The sequence below is a fragment of the Canis lupus genome, chromosome 21 (assembly GCF_011100685.1).
Source record: "Canis lupus familiaris isolate Mischka breed German Shepherd chromosome 21, alternate assembly UU_Cfam_GSD_1.0, whole genome shotgun sequence".
Lineage (NCBI taxonomy): Eukaryota > Metazoa > Chordata > Mammalia > Carnivora > Canidae > Canis > Canis lupus.
In genome coordinates, this window is record NC_049242.1 from 45,133,970 (window position 1) to 45,155,107 (window position 21,138).

Genomic DNA, 21,138 nt, shown 5'->3' on the forward strand with positions numbered 1-21,138 from the left:
TGGGGACAGCAAAAGGAACTACCAAAGTGAGTTACTAAAGGAATATATAGCCTCTTTGTCCATAGTAGAATACATTATCATGGTTTAGAATATTGTAATAATAATATTATAATTATATTATAATTATGTGGATAATTGTGTGGATAATTTATAATAATTCTTAGAATCAGGAGGTCTAGCTGTTTGCATATATCTTTCTTTTCTAGGGTGAGTAGAAGTTATGCCCTTGCAGATAATTATTTAATGCCTTGGCAACTCTTCAGGGTTATATTGTTTTTAGACAAAAAAAACCATATATATTTTTATATACATAAAAATGTTTTTATGTTTAAATGTTTTTATGTATATAAAAATATATACATATATGTACATATATATGTATATATTATATATATGTATATCCAGCAGGTGGCACCACAATCCTAATAGTTATACAGTAAGTATTTGAAGGGAGGGAGAAAACAAAAATTACATGTAGCCAGAAGATGGTGCTAGGTGACCAATCTTTAAAAAAGCATTGTCTGCTTTTGAGATAGGCAACTTCAGTTCTGATTTCCAGGGTTTATAATCACAGTATTGTTGACACCATTGTTTGGGATTCTTTAATATATCCAGTGGCTTCAAATTTAAACTTCCGATGTATTATTACTTTTACAATAAAAGGATCCTGACCAGCTCATAAAAGGAAGAACTACTTCCTGGCTCTACTTTTTACCTCTTGCAGTCTTTCCAAAGAAAGATTATATTTAAAATATTTTATTTTATTTTTTTACTGTTCTTCTATTTTCATAGGCTTCATGATTATACCTTTTTAAAAAATATAAGCACTTATCCATCCCTAAATTCCTTGCTGTTTTCCTTTTATTCTTCCTCTAAGATTCTTTTAAGAAGATGAAACACTAAATTAAAATCTGCGGATACATTTTCTGACGTGTCCAAATTAGAAAAAAGAAATGCTTCAAACGTTTCTTGGACTTTTAGAAACTACTGTTTAATTTTTGTATCTTTGTATATTCAGCGTTCAAGTCCTTAATCCTCCAAAATAATAGGAAATTAAAATTAAACTGCTTTGTGACTTTGTTTTAAACTTTTATCTTAGCAGAGACTTCTAAAAATTGTTACTGGTTCATTTGGCATTCTTTCTGGTCATTTCCTACGTGCTTGCTATACCGCCTTCCTCAGGCTTTGGTCCCTCCTTCTAAAAATCTAGCAAAAGTCTTCTTTCAGTTAGGAAGGCTGCTTTCCTGTGTCTCCACCCATGTGTCTCTTAAGTATTTTTCAGATCAGAGCTCACACATCCCTTTCTCCAGAAAGCCCACGGTCACCGAGGGCTAGGTCAAGGCTCTCTACCATGTGCTCCCAACAGCACTGAACACCTCTTCTTTACGGCCCTCCCCTCCGTAACTGGACATGATTTATAGCACATACATCAGTCAATGTCTTTTTTTGCCCTAACTCTCAGGTAAGCTTCATGAAGTTTGCTTTTCTCACTGTGGTATTCACAGGGAGTAAGAGTGTCATGCTTGACAAGTGGGAAGCTGTCGATCAGTACTAGTGGGTTGATAAAACGAATAAAGATCAATGATGAAGATCAGAGGCTTCTGGAAAGTGTAATTGACTTGGTGGGTTCAGAATAGTTTCCACTGGCAAGACGTTTACCCTTAAGAGAACGTCAGGAAGGAGGTGATAACTGTCCTTCAGATATCTCTAAGATTGTTGTGTCACGGGAGGGCTCCATGGTTGATCTAAAACCAAAAGTTCACAGGAGGAGCTAAATCCAAGATTTGAAAAACAGAGTATCTGAAAACAGGACAAGATTCTGTGGTAGGTAAGGAACGGCCTGCAACGTAAGCTAGTAGTCCTAGTAGGGAGCAGCTAAGGGAATTCCAAGGCCAGTGGGTTAGGTGGCCTTTGAGCTTTGAGGTTCCATGGAGGTCTGATTTGTCTTTCCCCCTGCTGATTGCCTTTTGAGGCCACTGCTAACTGGGGTGGGGATTAGAGTTCTCCTGAGAGTTCTCGGGGTTAAGTATCATTGTGTTTAGGACTTTCAAGAATAAGTGATTTCCTAGCGTGATCTGTACCATGAAGTTCAGCTTAAACTCTTATTTTCAGCCACTTCTTGGGATATGTTTGAAACAAAATATGACCAGAACTTGTTTCAGATGTATTTATTACTTTCTCTGATAACTGAAATCATCTATTTCAAATTACATGTTTAATTAACTTTTTACTAAATCGCTGATAAGATTTACTGATACAATTCATAGAATACTTTCGGATTTTGATTTTGTCCAATTTCCTTTTAGGAGGTGGATACATCCTGTATTTCAAATATATTAATCTTCTTAATTTCATTTATAAACGCAAGTGGTTAATGGGATCTTTGTTCCATGAATTTATTTTCAGTCTACTGCAGGAAAGAGGTTCATGATCTTTACACTTAATACACTAACTCATAACTTTGCCTACCCAGATTTTATGTCAAACTACAAATAAAAGTATTAATTTATCCTCAGGCCTCATAATATATAAATTAAATAGTTCTTAACATTTTTTCTTGGTAGATGACACATAAAACCTTCATTTGAGTTTTTTTCAATCAAGCAAACTCCAACCGCATTAAGATACAGATTGCCTCATTGTTTTCATTAATCAAAATGAGGAAATGATCTCAAAGTTGATTAATAGGATAAAGGTTAAATAAACTACATAAAGTAGGCCACATGCAGCCTTTTAAAAGACTGAGATAGTATAATTAACACTGACACGGAAATGTGTCCATGATATATTTTTAAGAGAAAATATCAAGTAGCAAACAGTATGTACAGTGTTTCACATTAAAAAAAAAAAAAAGGTAATGTATGTAAATACATCAAAAGAGGTCACAAAAGCTTTATCCAAATTGGTGGCAGTGATTATCCCTGGGCAGAGGGATTGCCTGGGATGGTCAGAAACTCCCTTTTTACCCATTTGACATACTTTGGTAGCTCAGACTTTTCCCATATGCATTTACCTTTAAAAAAAAAAAAAAAAAAAACTAAGAAGGACACTAAATAATACCATCTGATGTTAACTTTCTTCTATAAGAAGAAAGAGGAGGAAATGAATCATAGCCAAACAGACATCAATGGTTTTCAGTTCCAGGGTGCACTGTCAAAATTCAGAGTTCTGTTGAGAGAAGAATGATAATGAAATCATACGTAGAGATGAGAATATATAAGCACATGCTTCTGAATCATCCTGGCTCTTGTTTTTATCAGCTCAAGGAGAAGCTCTAGACTTTGGAAAAAGTCTCTTAGCACCTCAACTTTTTTATGGGCTCAGAGGATTTCCAACCACATCATCCTGCTACATCTTTGTCCTGTCATATTGAACACTACCGTTTCCCTACACAGATTGCAGTTGCTTTATTGGGCATGGGGCTGGGGGGCGGGGGGGGGGGATGTGGCAGGAATGTTAGAACCCTTTGCTGCTGCACCATGTGCCAAAGGGGAGACACAGACAACACAAATGCATACACAGAAGAATGAACAGAGGGCATTTTTAGACCACCTTAAATAAGTTTGTGTTGGAGAGGAGTGGAATGAGATTCAGAAGAAATATTTTTGTTATACAAGATGGGTATACTAACAGTCACCATAGGGTGAAATATAGGTGAATCAGTAGGGCCATATGCAGGAAAAAGAAATTAGGTATTTCAAGCAGAAAGGAATTTAATGACAAGCTATTAGGTACTTATCCAATTTTTGGAAGGGCTGACGGAAGAATTCCTGGGCCAGACTTTCTGGACTGGTTTCCAGAATAATACAGAGCTGATCCACAAGAGGAGCTCCTATCTCTGAAGCAGCCATGATTATATCCTGGGACAACTGCCTCCCACAGTGGAGAAAGAGCAGCTGAAGCTGTGATCCAGGTATTAGGAAGATAGACCAGGGGGGCGCCGGGGTGGCTCAGTAGGTTAAGAGTCTGCCTTTGGCTAGGGTCATGATCTCAGAGTCCTGGGATGGAACCCCACATGAGGCTCTCTGCTCAGAAGGAAGTCTGCTTTTTCCCTCGGTCTCTAGCTGCAAGAATATTGGGGGGATCTAAGTGATAGCTTTCTAGAGCCTCCAAATTGAAGAAGAGTAGAATGGGGGTTGAGAGTCAAAGTATCCACCACACGTAGAGAATGTCCAAAAAGGAAAAAAAAATTAACTATCCAGATATGACCATCCACATAAAATAGCTATTAGTATGCGTCACATATCTATTATTTTTTCCATGTGCGCTAGTCTGTTTATCTAACCATCTATCTGTCTGTTTCATCTATTCAGTTGGAAGTAGTTATTATTTTCCTGGCTTGTTCAGCAGTCTTTCCTACCCTTCTTTAGGTAAAAACAACATCCATTTTTCTTTTAGGAAACTCTACTTCAATCCTTCTACATTTTTCTGGACAACAAACCTTGTGGCCTCCAATCGTAGCACCCCTAAGTCCCATTTATAGGTTATAGGAAACAAAACGTTCATTTCTTTAAAGATCTAAAAAAATATTTATTAGAGAGAGAGAGAGAGAGAGAGAGCAAGAGAGGACAAGCTGGGGGAGCAGCAGAGGGAGAAGCAGGCTCCTCACTGAGCAGGTTGCCCAACTCGGGGCTTGATCCCAAGACCCTGGATCATGACCTAAGCCAAAGGCAGACACTTAATCGATGGAGCCACCCAGGTACCCCAGGTTCATTTTTTTCCTAATCATTATTCACCTTAATTTTTGTCAGTGGTATCTGACAACTCCTGATTTGTGGTGTGTGTGTGTGTGTGTGTGTGTGTGTGTGTGTGCGCATGTGCGTCATATATGTGATCATAGACTAGGACATACTTTGCAACCTGTGCTTTTCACATATAAATATGGAGGGAGAGAAGAAAGAAGTAGGGAGAGAGAGAGGGCTTATTATGAACAATTGGCTCACATGATTATGGAAGCTGAGAATTTCCTACATCTGTGACCTATAAGCTGTAGACCCGGGGAGAACTGGTCATATAATTCAGTCCCAGTCTGAAGACCCAAGCACTAGGGGCTGATGGTTTAAACCCCAGTCTGAGGGCTGGAGAAGATAAAATGAGATGTCCCAAACTCAAGCAGGCAGGAAGGAGGCGAAAACGGGTGAATTCCTCCTTCTTCCACCTTTTGTTCTACTCAGGTCCTCAACAGATTAGATGATGCCCAGCCTCACTGGGGAGGCCAATCTACTGAGTCCACTGACTCAGACGCTGCTCTCATCTGAAAACACCCTCACGGACACATCCAGAAATAGCTTCAAGACATTTCTATGTTCATTGGAATGAGGAAAATCTAGAACTTCAGTGTAATGATATGAAATGCTTTATGAATATTGCCAGTATTAAGATTCAGCAGCAAAAATATTCCGTGTTGTTTTAATTTTCTTGATTTACTCTTCCCGACTACTTATAGCAGCATTTCTTAATAGTCAGTCCTCCTATTATGGGGACTTTTTTTTTTTTAAGATTTTATTGATTTATTTGACAGAGAGAGAGCACAAACAGGGGGAGCAGCAGAGGGAGAGGGAGAAGCAGACTCCCTGCTGAGCAGGGAGCCCAGTGGGAGGCTCCATCCCAGGACTTGCTGGGATCTCTGCTAAAGTAGAAGGACCTGATGATGCTTAACCCACTGAGCCACCCAGGTGCTCCTCTGAGGCCCTTTGAATCAGTCTTTTACCCCTGCCCTTTCTGTGCCCCTCACAGGATTAGATTCAGCAGCTCCTCTTTGTGGCTCTTGTCCTCTTTCCCTCTTCCTCACGTTTGGCATTTTTGATGGCCTGAAGTATCGCTGGTTTTATGAGAAATACTAGCACATATGAAATAGTGTAGGAGGAGATAGCAAATGGGCTTTAGCATCAGACAGACTTGGGTTCGAAGACCAGCCCCATCCTGTATGAGTTGTGTCATCCCGGGAAAATCTCTCTGAACCTCATTTAGTTATCTGTAAGGATTTTCACAACCAGAGATAATGCATCAAAGCAAGGCATTCAGCACACAAGAGGTTTTAAAAGACTAGAATAAACAATCCTAAAATTTGTTTGGAACCATAAAAGACCCTGAATAGCCAAAACAGTCTTTAAAAATAAAAATAAAAATGGAGAGATCAGAATTTAGACTTCAAGTTATATTAGAAAGCTATACTAATCAAAAGAGTATGGTTCAGGCACAAAAATAGACCCATAGATCAATGGAACAGGATAGAAAAGCCCAGAAGTAGGCCCACGGTGTATGGTCAATTAATCTTCAACAAAAGAGAAAAGAATATCCAATGGGAAAAAGACAGTCCCTTCAACGAATTGTGTTGGAAAAACTGGACAGCTACTTGCAAAAGAATGAAACTAGACCACTGTCTTACACCCATACCCGAAAATAAACTGAAAATGGACTAAGGATCTGAGTGTGAGACCTGAAACCATAAAAATCCTAGAAGGGAACACAGACAGTAATTTCTCTGACATTGGCCATCACATCCTTCTAGATAATGTCTCCTGAGGCAAGGGAAATAAAAGCAAAAATAAAACTACATCAAAATAAATCAAAATAAAAAAGCTTCTGCACAGCAAAGGATACAACCAGTGAGAGGGTCTGTGCCACCATTGTTGAGACCAGGGCGAGCTGGGTTGATCCACAAAGTGTGTATGGGCAGGGTGTGCAATTTTAACAAGGGTGCATGCCTGTCCTATGTGGGAGGGGATCCACCACAGAGGAGCAGCAGCCAACATTGCAGAGGCTACAGTGGGGTCTTGAAAAGGGTGTGGGTCGGGACTTAGGATGTTTGCAAGGTTGATGCTGGTCTTCTAAGGGATGGGACTTATAGGGCTGGGACTGAGGCAAGTGTGAGTGGAAAGAAGTGGATGGGGAAGAAGGGGAGGCAGCGATGGTAGCAAGTTAGGCAGTGAGTGTCAGCCAGGCTGGTTTTCACAGGCTGCAGTGTGTTTACACTGGTGGGTGGGGGAGGGAAACTGTGCATGTCCGCTCCTTTGTTCCTGGAACAGTCTCTCAGGGATCTCTGTCCCTCTGGGACCTGCCCTGAGATTTAGCAAAATAACTCTCCTTCCTGTAGGCCTCCGGCTGCCTCTATGCTGTATCTCCACGGACTGTTGGTTGTGTTGTGTCTTCAAGGGTGGGGACTCAGGTTTGGGTGCTCTCCCTGCTGTTCCAGAAGCAAGCCTGCTGAATTTCAACACTCCAGGCTGTAAGTCACCCTGATGGTAAGGACTCAAGGACGTTGGCCCCTCCAGTTTTCAAGGCCAGATGTTATGGAGATTCATCTTGCTGTGTGGACTCCCCAGAAGGATGGTCTTTTTCTCTCTCTCTCCCCCGGCCTAAGGGCCCCTCACTCTGGGGTCTCACAGTCTGTTTGCTCCCCACTGTGTCTCTGCCCCTCCTAGTCTCCGCGATGTGTCCTCTTCTCTAAGTCTGGTTTTGACGTTCTGCTAGTTTCTGGGTTATTTCCTGGGCTGTTTACACCGATGCAAGCTTCGTCTAATTGTATCCTTGGGATGATATAGGCTTAGGGTCCTCCTACTCTTCCATCTTCCCGGCCACCAATTCACCTCTGCTCCTCTTTTTCTGCTTTGAAAAGCTACTGTGCCCCAGGCTGTGGCAGCAACCTCCTGCCCCGTGGGACTCATTGCCAGCACAGGGGTGGCAGAGAGAAAATCTGGAAAGACTTTGGATCGTTGACAATAATGCTGAATATCTGCTCTAAGGCTAGCTCCTCCTACCCTAGCCTTATGGTAGAAAGTGCCAGTGTTGTTTTAACTGGTTTCAGCTGGAGATTGCATTCTTTCAGGGCCAGAGCATGGCATTTGATACCCTTTTTGATTTTTTGAACAAACTGGGTCATCATTTTGATATGGGAGAGCTTGGTTCTTGTCTCATGGAGTCCAAGAATGAATCTCGCAGACAAAGGAGAGTGAGTAAAGCCATAGAAGTTTTAGTAAGCAAGGCTACACAGAGAGTTCTTAAGAGTGAGAGGGGTCCCCACAGGGTTGCCACTGAGGGCTTGTAAGGTTGGTCTTTTACTGAAAGCCAACCAGGGAACCTAAATCCTTTTAACATTATCTATTGATATCACCATTGAGTAAGGACTAGTGATAACATCTTTCATGGCTCACTTCTTCTTTGGGGTCTGGTTATTCTTTGCTGATCACAGATGACCGTCATAAAAAAGACACCTTTCCACCCCACCCACACCTAGGGCAGGGTGATCTGGCCTGTTCCCTCATTTCTGGTTTCCTTACACCTCAGTATTTTTGGGGTTTCTGTGAGCCTGCTTCCATGGCCCCCTACCTAGCCCTGCCTAGCCCCATTTGTTCCTAACTCAATTCCCCTGAATTTGTGCCAGGATATAGTGGAATAAAATTGAGTCAGAAGGAAGGGGCATCTGAAGCATCTGGATGAGGAAAAAATGTTCACATGAGTGCAAGTCAATTTCCAAGGAGCTTAGAGATACAAAGCCAAGGAAAATCCTAACGTCCAAGTACACCCGAAGCTGAAAATAAAGCCTAAGACACAAAAGATCCGAAGTCCCTGGATGGGACAGTAGAAGCTAAGACTATGGGTCAAATGAGATAATTAAGTGTATTTTCATGAAAGAGATAAGATGCCCAAGGCTGGTAGTTATTGGATGCTCTCTTGCACCCTAAGGAGTGTGTGATTGTGGCTTAAAAGCACAACTTCAGACAGATAAATGAGTCTTCTTTCTAACATCCCAGCATCTTTTCAATTCCCCTTTCCCTGAGCTCTGAACTACAGAAGGCATCTTGTGTTAAGAAGCGGATTTGTAGGTCTCTGAATGAGAAGTTCTGGTATGTGATTTTCTACAGAATAGCTCTTATTCTAAAATCACCAGCCAAAGCAACATTCTGTTCAGAAACTGGTAAAAAAAAAAAAAATATGATTAGGGAATGTTCATATACTGTGCTTCATATAGTCAAATTAAGAAGCTTCTCCTAAGAGCCCTTTATGAGTTTGGCACTGGACCAGTTACCATCTTTCAGGGATTACAGCGCCATGTTGTACAGGAACCTTACAAAATTTGCACCAAAATATAGCAAAGGGCATACTTTCTTTTTCTGTCAAGCTAGCTTTTCCCTTTAAAGGCAATCTTTCTCTATCAGAACCAGTAGAATCTGTTTCTCTAATACAACATGAAATACCTATCTTTGATGTTTCTCTTCCAACAAGTAGATGTCAAGAAGGGGTTGGCCAGTCTCTCTAGAGGATGGAGCAAGAACACTCACCTGAAAACAGGTTATATATATTTCTTTTTTTTTTTTTTTTTTCAAAAGGTTATATATATTTCATAGTCATTTGTCAAGGCGTCCTGAAACATCTGGATTTATGCATTAGCTACTGTATCAGTCAGGATTATTAAGTATAAACAACAATAATAACTACTCTGAAAAGAAGATTTATTGAAAGCTTATTGGCAGCTGTCAGAATCTCAGAAAATGGTACAAAACCCAAGGATAGAAACTATTCCCCAAAGGACACTGAAGAATGGGTCTAGATACCCACTGACTTGGTCATAGTTACCTCAGTTTACTCTGCAGACACCATCAACACTGATCTATGGCACTATCTTAGATCTGCAGTGTAGCTTAGCAATGATGGAACTTTTCTGTTGATGGCACCGCTGCAAAATAGACTGGGTTTTGCACTACTAACATATGACTCAAAATCTAGGATGGGTATATGTGATTGGAGGAGAGTGGGCTACATCCCTGAGCCTCAATTTCCAGAAAGGCCAGGACAACAAGCATTTGAAATTTTCACTTTTTATAATAGAAAATGGGTTTTGTCTCATTAGATAAGGATTTCCTAAAGCCATGATTTAGGGAGGCATTTAGTTATGTCTGTAGACATTTTTTATTGTTTGTGCTTTGGCTTGGAAGGCATCTAGTAGTTTTCCAGTCAATCTCTAAATCCTTATGCCGGTGAAGAGCTGAGTGTTTATCACTTTGAGAGTTCTAATAGAGAATTTGCAGCTGCTGTGGCCACATCTTGGATTTGAATAAAGTCTACCTGACTTTAAAGTTCATGACCTTTCATTGGAAGAATTTATAGTATTTTACATGTATATAGGATGCTGGGAATATTTTTGACTACCATAGTTTGTTCCTGGAGTGCCAACTTTTAAAATCTTTCATTGCCAGTCCATATCATGTTTTTTTTTTAAGATTTTATTTATTTATTCATCAGAGAGAGAGAGAGAGAGAGAGAGAGAGGCAGAGACACAGGCAGAGGAAGAAGCAGGCTCCATGCAGGGAGCCTGACGTGGGACTCAATCCCGGGTCTCCAAGATCATGCCCTGGGCTGAAGCCAGCGCTAAACTGCTGAGCCACCCAGGCTGCCCCCATATCTTGTTTTGTGCAATGAAGTGAATGATATAGTTGTTCCCCTTAAAACACAGGAAGAAAGAAGCACTTGGGGTTTACAGAGAATGGCTTTACTCAGAAAGTACTGTACTTCTGAGTATAAGCCACGTTGGCGTCTGCTAATTATGCCAGCTCTGGTGCTAGTGTCCCTGGTTTCAAATCCTGACTTTTCAGGTCATTAACTGGGTAGACTTGATCAAATTACCTATCTTCTTTGTGTCTCCTTTTGTTCATCTATAAAGTGTAGATAGTTATTTCTCTCACAAAGTTTGCTGTAAAAATTAATTAATGCATGGAAAGCACTCAGAATAGTGCCTAGATGTGATAAATATCAAAGCATGTTGATTATTATTATTTTCTTAAAGTCCTGTTTTCATTTTTTTTTTTTTTTTTTTTTGGTGAAAAATCTCTCTTCCAATAGAATCTTCACTGAAAGCCCAAAATAGAAACTGAATAATAGTAGAGTTGCTTTGGGAGGTAAGATGGAAGTCCTCATTTCACTAAGTCTCAGGTCTCCTCTAAGACATGTCCATTAGGTGGTAGCAGTCCAGATTTGTCAAGATTTTACTCTGTACCAGGTTTCGTGCTCAGTTTGCTTGCATTTTTTTCATGCCTACATAAATACAGTGACCCTGTGGGGTGGATATTTTCTCCATATACAGATTTTGTTTACAGCTTTGAAACTGGGACTCTTTGAATGTTAGTAACCTGCCAAGAGACACACATCCAGTAATTGTCAAAGTCAAGACTGGATCCATATCTGCCTGATGACCCTGAATCAAATGTTCTTAACTATCTCATTGCACTGTCTACCCTTGTGGTCCAGGTGCCTGGCTTTAAAACCTCTATTATAGATGAATCAGGTCATTCTTGCATCTTGCAATGATGAAATATGGGTCAGACTCCTGGATTTTACCCAGGAATCAATTTGGAGAACACTTATTTTTTTAATGTGTTTGAAATCTCTACAGTATTAAACTATGTGAGATATGAATCCAAAGAAGCTGGATCTACTGGGATGGGTATAACTATCAGGCATGGGAGTGAAACAAACACTATGCATGATTATAAAAGATACCTAATTAACAAACAGGCAATAAAATGTTCAGTTTATAAGATCAAAGTTTTATTGAAGCTTATTTTCTTTGGGTCAATGTTTAGCATCATAAAAATCACAGGAAGCTACTAGAAACTCTTGTGTGGAGAAATTTCTACTTGTCTGAATGTGAGAACCTTTCTGATATCTGGTGATGGGCAACCTCTTGCTCAGAGTAGGTGTGTTCATGGTAGTCCCCTTGATAATTGTTTATCTCCTTTCTGTAATGAATCCTTCAGCAAGAAGGGACTCCCTTATTCCTAAGAGTAGCCATCTTGTATTCTCTTTCCCACTGATATCTGGAAGCTTGTCAGGGGAAGATACTGTTTTTCCTTTATTCCCCCTTCCTACTGCTACTAAGGTGGGAGGAAAGAAACTTCCAGACTTCTTGCATCAGAAGGATCACAAAGTGATTTCCCATCTTCCTAGTCCACGCCTACAGGGAGAATTGGAAGAAATTGTGGGAAGGCATTGTTACAGGACCATGGACAGAGTCAAATAAGATGTTCATTGTGATCGGAGAAAAGATCTTTATTAAGAGATACAAGTTACTTGAAAGGAGATAACTACTGGAATCAGTGCCGTGATCTTACTCTCCTTCGGCAACTTTACCCTTTGGGTAAATCTAAGTGGAAGCCAGAGGTACTAAGAGCTGTTGATGTAATTTGTGCAAGTCAGCCTCTGAAGGCATCAATTCGGAAGATGGGTAATAACTGGACCAAATGAAGGAATATGTGTGCACGGACACATACATGCTTAATGAAAATCTACTTCATGCCAGTTATTAGTGCAAAACTCACTCCTTGGCTACAATGAAGCAATTTTTTTATTATCAGTGGAGCTGGCCTTGACAAAAAGTTTCTTGTATTCCATTGCAATTAGTTATAACTCGAAATCAGCCGGGTAGAAAAATTGAAAAGTAAGCTAATTTACTTCTCAAAGTTTGCAAATAATTGTATCAGATGAAATTGCAGAACAAAAATCTCAGTAGTCTCCGAGGAAGCAATTTTTGTAATAACATAATTAAAGTCATAGGTACTGGAGCAAACGATCAGGAATATATTATTCCCCAGCATAATATAGTCCTTCAGCATGGATGCTTTTCAGGCCAACCCATACTTTTTGCATATATTTGGTACATTTTTATTCTACATATTTTTTTTTCATTTTTATTCTATATATTAACTTTAGTGATCTACAGTAGGTCTAGCTATAGAGTGAACCCATGAATTTTTATCACGAGGACTAGTCCAGCTGATTTAAATGCACTTCCAAGGGAATTCAAGCACATAGTCCCTACGGCTGGGAAAAATGTGTTTCTTTCTGGATATCATGTATATGTAGCTGCAAGTTTGCACTGAAGGAGATTTTCAAGGTTCCTGCTAAAGGGACCTACGTTTCAAAAGTTACATCTTACAGTGAATTCAGATTCACTGTCCCTGAAGCTTTTAACCTTTTCCAGTTTTTAAAATGGTCATTAATGGATGTGCATATAACTTGTTAAATGTATTATGAGAGAAACTTGCCCCTGAGTTTGAGGGTGTTGAAGATAATTTGGTGACTTGTTTGTTTAGCTGACTGTATTGGAAGGTATCAGCTCCCCTGAAACCATGGTCAACTCTTGGAGGGAGACTGAACGAACCAAGGAGAATTCTCACAGGACTTTCAGTTTGGCCTTCCAACTCAGACTCCCAGCTCTTAGGTGATATGGACATCTCACCTGGCTCCAAAACCCTGCTCATTAAAACCCGTAGCACTATATCTGGTCAGAAACAGGAAAAGGAACTCTTTGACCTAGAGCAGCTGATCTATCAGAGAAGTTCAAATCGGAAGGTATTTGTTACTGTAGCACCCCAACTTCTCAGAGCCAGCTTTCTTAGTCTATTTGGGCTGCTATAACAAAATACCACAGATTCGGTAGCTCAGAAACAACAGTGAAACGTGACTGACAAAAAATGTCTTTCTCACAGTTCTAGAGGCTGGAAGTCCAAGATCAAACACCTGTTTCGTTAAGTCATTATTTGTTAAGGTTTCAGTTGTTTATGGCTCAATAAATTTTAAAATTCCATGAGTCTCTTAAGATCACTTATTCTTTACTTTAAAAAGTCACATAAAGATGATTGTGCACCCAAAATGTTTACTTCTACTAATTGCAAGAAATATATCATTGATAAATATCAACGTAATGGACAATATATATTAGGTATTTGTTGTTATTGTTGTTGTTGAAGGCTATCTCAACCTCTCCAGACTGATAAAAGATGACTACAGTAAAAGTCTTATATTGGAAATTTCATTGATATGTAGCCCTTTATGAGTGGATAAAATGGTAATAAATATAACTGCAGAATTTACCAAAACACAGTTAGAAATATCCAAGAAACAGATCCTTGATATGGAAGTGAACAGAGACATAATCCCTAGGCATATGGGGATTGAAAGACGAAAATCTACAATGACGTCTAATTATATTGGTCATTGATTTGAGGGCTGCTCTTTTGGGTATCCGTGTGTTATACACCTGGCCCTTGTGGTATGTCATAAAATGAGGGACTAAAACTCGATGGACCATCTGGTCATTTGAGTGCTTTGGTTTTAATTCACCAGATATGAAAGTACATAATTTAATTACGACATGTTATTGACCTGTGCTTTTAGCACAAGCTCCATTTCCCAAACAACATACTAAGAATAAAGCAAATGATTAGAATGTTTTGATCGTTAGTGCATTTAAAATGATTTCTCCAAGCTCCATTTACATTTTCGTTTAATAATGAACAGAGTAAGGAAAGCAGATCTACGCCCCAGCTGCTCAGGAAGTCTCAATTGTGTGCAACCAGGACATGTTGTTCAGTCAGCTGCAGCTGCCAAGATAAGAGGGAATATGGGGATAGGAATGATTCTCTTTGGCTTTAAGTATAGGTTATACCTTTCATTTTGCCTTCTATCTCCAAACATGAGTAGGTTTCCCAGTTGGATATGGTATTTCTATAGAAGACTGGGTTGTGACCTACATGCGATGGCTCCTTGCCATCCCTACAGCTCTGTTGTTTGCCAACCCTGGAACGTAAGGCCGCCTTTTTGGTTTTGCCCAGTGGAAACTCAGGTATGACATTCTGGTATTTATTGGGATTCTAGTAACACATGCCTGATGGAAGTTGAACGCTGGAATGACAATATTATTTTATTCCTTTAAATGGATTCAGTTTTTCATATCTCCATTGTTTTTATGTAAGGCAGGAGAACAAAGAGGGGGAGAGGGACAAAGAGAAAGAGGACGAGAATAGTGAAATAACTAGGAGGGAGACAGCTAGTTTTATTCCCTTGTGAGCAAGCGGACTTGGGAAATGTAAGAAACTGAGCCTTGCTATCCTCATCTGAGAAATGGAGCCTCCTCTCATACTTACCTCAGGGTGGTTGTTTAGAAAAAATGGTATCACGTATGCAAGATAGAAGGCTCACAAGGGACACTCAGAAATTAATCACTTCCTTTATCTCTCCTGTGAAGGGTCAAAGTATACACAAGCGGACAATACTTACCCTCCTTTGGTTCAGCTTCCTCAGCTACAGGGAGGTTTGTACTCTGGGTGACCAACAGTGAGTGACTCAGTGTTCACATGTGTCACCAGGCAGTGTATAATCAGGCTCAGACTATGAGGCTGTTCCTGTTTTAGACCTAGAATTTCTGTGAAAGTTTTATCATTTTTGGTTTGCATGACTAATACGACTTTTGGCAATATGCATGATTAAAGCATAATTGAGAGAGAGAGAGAGAGAGAGAGAGAGATTGAGTATAACTGGATATTTAGAGAGGATTCTGAGTTTCCATTGGGTTCTCATGTTCTGTCTTCATGAACACACACGTATATTTAATTACAATCTTGTCTGCTCTATGTTTTAATCTTTTTATATCATAAAGTTGGGCTAATCTTTACTTATCACTTTCTACTTCCACATGTATAAAAAGCACTTCATAAAGCCCTGGAAACGCATGCTCTTTAATTTTTCCCTCAGCTTATAGTATATTGAGACAGATCTTGAATAAAAGTAACCAAAATTGAATTCTGTTCATTCATTCATTCGTTCATTCATTCACTCAGGCTAGCTAGCCTCTTACTGCTATTTTAGTTTGCTGCCAGACATACTGTCGACTGTATCCTATCAAGGGTAAATGTTTTTCAAAGTAAGTTATGTATGAGTTACATTGCCTAAATTTATTATCTTTTTCCTAAAAGCGACTGTTTTGCCTGTCGATCTCCTATAAGACACTCATTTTTAAGAATTTATTTTATTTTATTTATTATTTTAAAGATTTTATTTATTTTAATCATGAGAGACGCAGAAAGAGAGGCAGAAATACAGGCAGCAGGAGAAGCAGGCTCCTCGAGGGGAGCCCGAAGGAATTTATTTTAAAGTAAATTATTATAATCACCATAGTTTTCAAGATAGAAAATACCTTTGTGCATGCAAGTTTATGAATTAGGCAGCCAAATATACTCTAAATTGAAGTGCTTTCTTTTATCATTGGAGGTAGAAATATAGCAAATTGAATATTTTCGGAAAGAAGAAAAAAGCTTCCAGAATTTTGCTCTCCTGATGACGTTCTCTCTTTCACAGAAGAAAGTTGCTCTCCAATCCGCATACATATGCACATTTTAAATAGTTGTAGTCATAACATCGACAGCATTTCTGATTTTGAAGTCTTACTATACATTTCTCCTGTGTCTTAAGAGACTTCGTAATTATGAATGACTATGTTATATTACACTGTTGACTTAGCCTATCACCTTTTTTTTTTTTATCAGACATTCATGGGGCTTTTATTTATATTCATCCCTCCCTCACGCCCCCCTTCCTCCCGTCCATCTATTAATTAATTATTAATTTTTACAGTTGCTACTTTTAGAAGTAATCGACAAATGAAATATTTGTACTTTTTAAAGATGCTTCCCGTTATTTCATTTCCATCAACGTTAGTTCAGAATGTTTTCGCAGAACACCGTAAACTGGGAAGCTTATAAACAACAGAAATTTATTTCTCACAGTTATGGGGGCTGGGAAGTCCAAGATCAGGGCACTGGGAGAGTCAGTGTCTACTCTTTCAGACATACAGTTCTAGAAATTCCACTATGTGTGTATATATATTTGTTTGACTACAACCACTATCAGGATACAGGAAAATGCCATCACCTCTCCAAATGGCCTTGTGCTGTGGCTTTTTATTTACACCCTCCTGCCAACTTGAACTCCAGATGAAGACTGCAGTTTTGTTAGTTCAAGAATATCGTAAAAACATAATCATATAAAATATAAAAGGCTGAGTTATTCAGCATTAGATTTCCTGTCTCCTTCCTCTCTATTTCAGTGGTCTAGATCCTCTTTCATTTTCTTTCGATTTGAACATCTTTGTTATCACATTTAAGTTTGTCATTAGTATAATTTATAGGTATCAACACAATTTTTTCTTTTTTTTGAGAGCGAGAAAGAGATAGCAAGAGAGCGTACTCAAATTGGGGGTAAGGAGGCGCAGAGGGAGAGGAAGGAAGGGAGAGAATCTTAAGCAGGCTTCACACCCAGCACAGAGCCCTGTGTAGGGCTTGATCTCACTACCCTCAAGTCGCGACCTGAGCACTTCAATTTAGAGCAATTTAAAGCACTTCAATTTAGAGTATATTTGGCTGCCTAATTTATAACCTTGCATGCACAAAGGTATTTTCTATCTTGAAAACTATGGTGATTATAGTAGTTTACTTTAAAATAAATTCCTTCGGGCTCCCCTCTTGAGCTGAAATCAAGAGTCAGATGCTTAACCAACTGAGCCACCCAGGTGCCCCTTGACGTAACTTGTTAAAAGAGCAGGTCCGCTGGGAACAATTCTTATTATTTTCTCATTTGGGAATGTCTTTATTTCATCTTCCTTTCTGGTGGATGTTTTCACTGAATGTAGAATTCTGGGTCCGCAATTCTTTGCATTTAAAATAGTTTCACTCCTTTCTGGCCTCCATGGTTTCAGATAAATTCTCAGTCATGTGAATGGGTTTCCTCCTCCTGTGAGCAAGGTTTCTCAACTCCAGCATTATTGATACTTGGGGCCCAACTGGTCTTTGTTTTGGGGAGGCTTTCCTGGGCCTACTGGAAGCTTCACAGCATCCCCTGCCCCTACCCACTAGATGGCAGTAGCACCTCTTCCCCTTGGTGACTCTTAGAACTGGCTCCGGACTTTGCCAAGTGTTCCCCTGGGGGCAGGGAGGACAGAGTCACCCCTGTGGAGAGCCACTGCCCCTAAGGAATATGTCATTTATCTCTGGTGATTTTCAAACATTTTTTCATCGTCTTTAGCTTTTGGTCGTTTGGCTGCTATGTGTCTGGATATGGATTTTTGTTTTTCTTTTTGCCCTTCCTGTTTGGATTTGCTGAATTCTTGTCTATTGCCAAATTTGGGCAGTTTTCACACATTATTTCTTAGAATATGTTTTTCTCCACTATCCAGTCTCCTGGGACTCCAGTAACATGGATATTATTTTCTCACAGGCTCCTGAGTCTCCTTTATTTATTTTTTTCACTCTTTTTTTTTTTCTCCTTGTTGTTCAGCTCCCATAATTTCTGTTTATCTATCTTCAAGCTCACTATTTCCTCTGTCATGTCAATTTGACTATTGAGATCACTGACTGAGTTACTATTTCAGTTACTGTGTTTAATATTCTGAAATTTTCACTTGGCTTTTTTTGTTCTACACTCATTGCTGCTATTTTCTGTTTTCCCATTTATTTCAAGGGCTTTTACCCTCAATTCTCAGAGAATCTTTATAGAAGCTACTTTCAAGTCCTTTTGTGATAATTTCAACGTTGATGTCATTCAGACATTGGTGTAATTTTCCTGACTCTTGGTCTGGCAAGTGACTTGGGGGTGTATCTTGGACATTTTAAGTATGACCTGAAACCTGGGTTTTCATTTATATCCCATGAACAATATAGATATTTTTGCTATAGCAGGTAATTAACTATCTGAGCTGAATTCAAGCTACAAGTTCTAATCAGCTTTGTTTTGGTGCCAGTGTCACTTGCATTTTCAAAGCTTTAGTTATATTATTCAGATCTGTCTCTTGTATGCACCCCCCCCCAACACCCAGTTGGAATTTGGGCAGTGATCTATCCTGTACCTAAATTCTTAATATCTTTGGGGGTGACAGGCACTGAGGAGAGCACTTGATGGGATGGTGTGATACTACATGTTGTCAAATTGAACTTCAATAAAAACAAACAAAAATTCTTAATATCTTTGGTATGTTACTTAGTATCTGACCCACGCGTGTACACCTCACAACTTTATGAGGTGCTTCTTGAACTCATCTCTCTCAAGGTTCTCTCTAGTCTTTTCTGTTTCTCTGGGCTACCTTTTTCTGTCCTCTGGCTAGAAATCTGGGCTTTACCTTACTCAAGCTATACATTTTCCATGGGTATGCCCTTGTTCAGGGCCAAATAGGAAAATAGAGAGGAATGGGAGCTTGTCCCACCTCGTAAGGACCTCCAATCAGGGAGAAAATGTCTCTTTCCTTAAAGATTTAGTCCTATGGGCACCATTGTCACCACTGTTGTTTGGGGTTTTGGAGATGCTAGAGAATGAGAAAAGAAGCAAAAAACCCCAAACAAATAAGGGACTCTTACCCCCCCTTCCCGCACCTCCACCTGTACAGCCCCCTTTCCTACACAGCATGAAGAAACCCTGTTCTAGCTCACAAGTCAGACCCAGAAAGTACCTTGGGAGCTCTCACTATCCACATCATGACCCAATTCCATGTTTCAGGTTCTGTTGGGTCTAGGATGGGGATAGATCAAAGGCAGGAATATATGGCAAACTGCCTCATGGTTCCATTGGTACTTTAAATACTGATCTTCTTCCTCAATCCACCTACTACTATTTCCTTTTCAGAATTCTCAAATAGCTGCTGTATAATATTTTATAATTACTGTCAGTGTGAGTGATACGGTGGGGTGCGTTTACTCCATTTTACTTGGAACACAAGCACGTGTTATCTCAGTAATTTTGATGTAAATAATCTTTCTGAAATAGGTTTTTAGAGTGGACTGGTTAACTAAATTCATACCTGTCAGATAAATTGCAGTCTCTCTCTCGGTCCCAGAGAATAAAGCCCTTGGTGGTGCTATTCTTTATTCACATTGTAGTGATTCCAGAATGCGTGGACCTGAGGTAGCATTTTTGTAGAGATGCTTAAGACTTAATAAATGAACATAAAAATCTTCTTTATTTACATTAGTTCCTCATGAATAGCTCATTAATCTTTATCTACATGATGGATGGCAAACAAATTTCATCTCACGTTCTACTCAGTTCACCTAGGTGTGGCTACCTGGAATGTGGGTCTGAGAACAGGGGGGCCCATATTGATTAGCAGGAAGGTGTCCTGGGATTGAATAGTTTCTCCCATCTTCCATGGGGAGAGTTGTGGCATATATATTCCACATTCTTGCCTTTTTGGATTTACATGACTTCACGGTAGTTGACATACACAAACTGGTGAGGCAGTAATAATAACGATTAATGAATCATTGATACTTGTTTGTTTTTTTTTTTAAGCTTTATTTATTTATTAGAGAGAGAGTGTAGGGGGCTGGGGCAGAAGGAGAGGGAGAGAGAAACTTCAGCCGACTCCATACTGAGCAGGAAGCCCAGTTCAGGCTCGATAATCTCATGAGATCAGTCCTGAGCTGAAACCAAGAGTTGCACACTTAACCAACTGCACCCCCCGGGTGCCCCTGAATCATTGGTATTTTATAATTCCACTGAAAATGTTCTGCTTAGCCAGTAAGAAAGAAAATCATTTGAATTCCAGATCTCTGTGTGAGCTTTTGTGAAAAGTTTGGAAATGAATTTATGTGGTTTTTAATTTATGTGGTTTTGGCTTTTGGAATATTTAAATAGAAGAAAGTGAGAAAAATTCACTATAATAAAAATTCACTGAGCTCAGACACCACGTCGGTTCTGAGAACACACGGAGAAATCAGATTCCTTATTCTTGTAGATCATATGATCTAGGGTCATGCATCTTAAATGTTCTGTCTAAAATAATTTTTTTTTTTTGGCAGAGAAAAATAAACGTGGGGAGCCTGGATGGTGCAGATGGTTAGGCATTGGACTCTTGGTTTCTGCACAGGTCATGATCTCAGGGTCTTGGGATTAAGCCCTGTGTGAAGCTCTGCGCTCAGCATGGAGTCTAGTTGAGTTTCTCTCTCCCTCTGCCCCTTCCCCCATGCTCTCTCTCTCTCAAAGAAGAGAGAGAGCACAAGTCAGAGGGGAGGGGCAAAGGGAGAGGGAGAAGCAGACTCCTCACTGATCAGAGAGCCCAATGTGGGGTTTGATTCCATGACCCTGAGACCATGACCTGAGCTGAAGGCAGATGCTTAACTAACTGAGCCACCCAGGCATCCCTAAATAAATAAATCTAGAAAGAAAAGAAGAAAGAAAGAAAGAAAGAAAGAAAGAAAGAAAGAAAGAAAGAAAGAAGAAAGAAGAAAGAAAGAAGAAAGAAAGAAGAAAGAAGAAAGAAAGAAAGAAAGAAGAAAGACCTAATAGGAATGAAAAGGACTGCAGGAAGAGGGGTCTTCC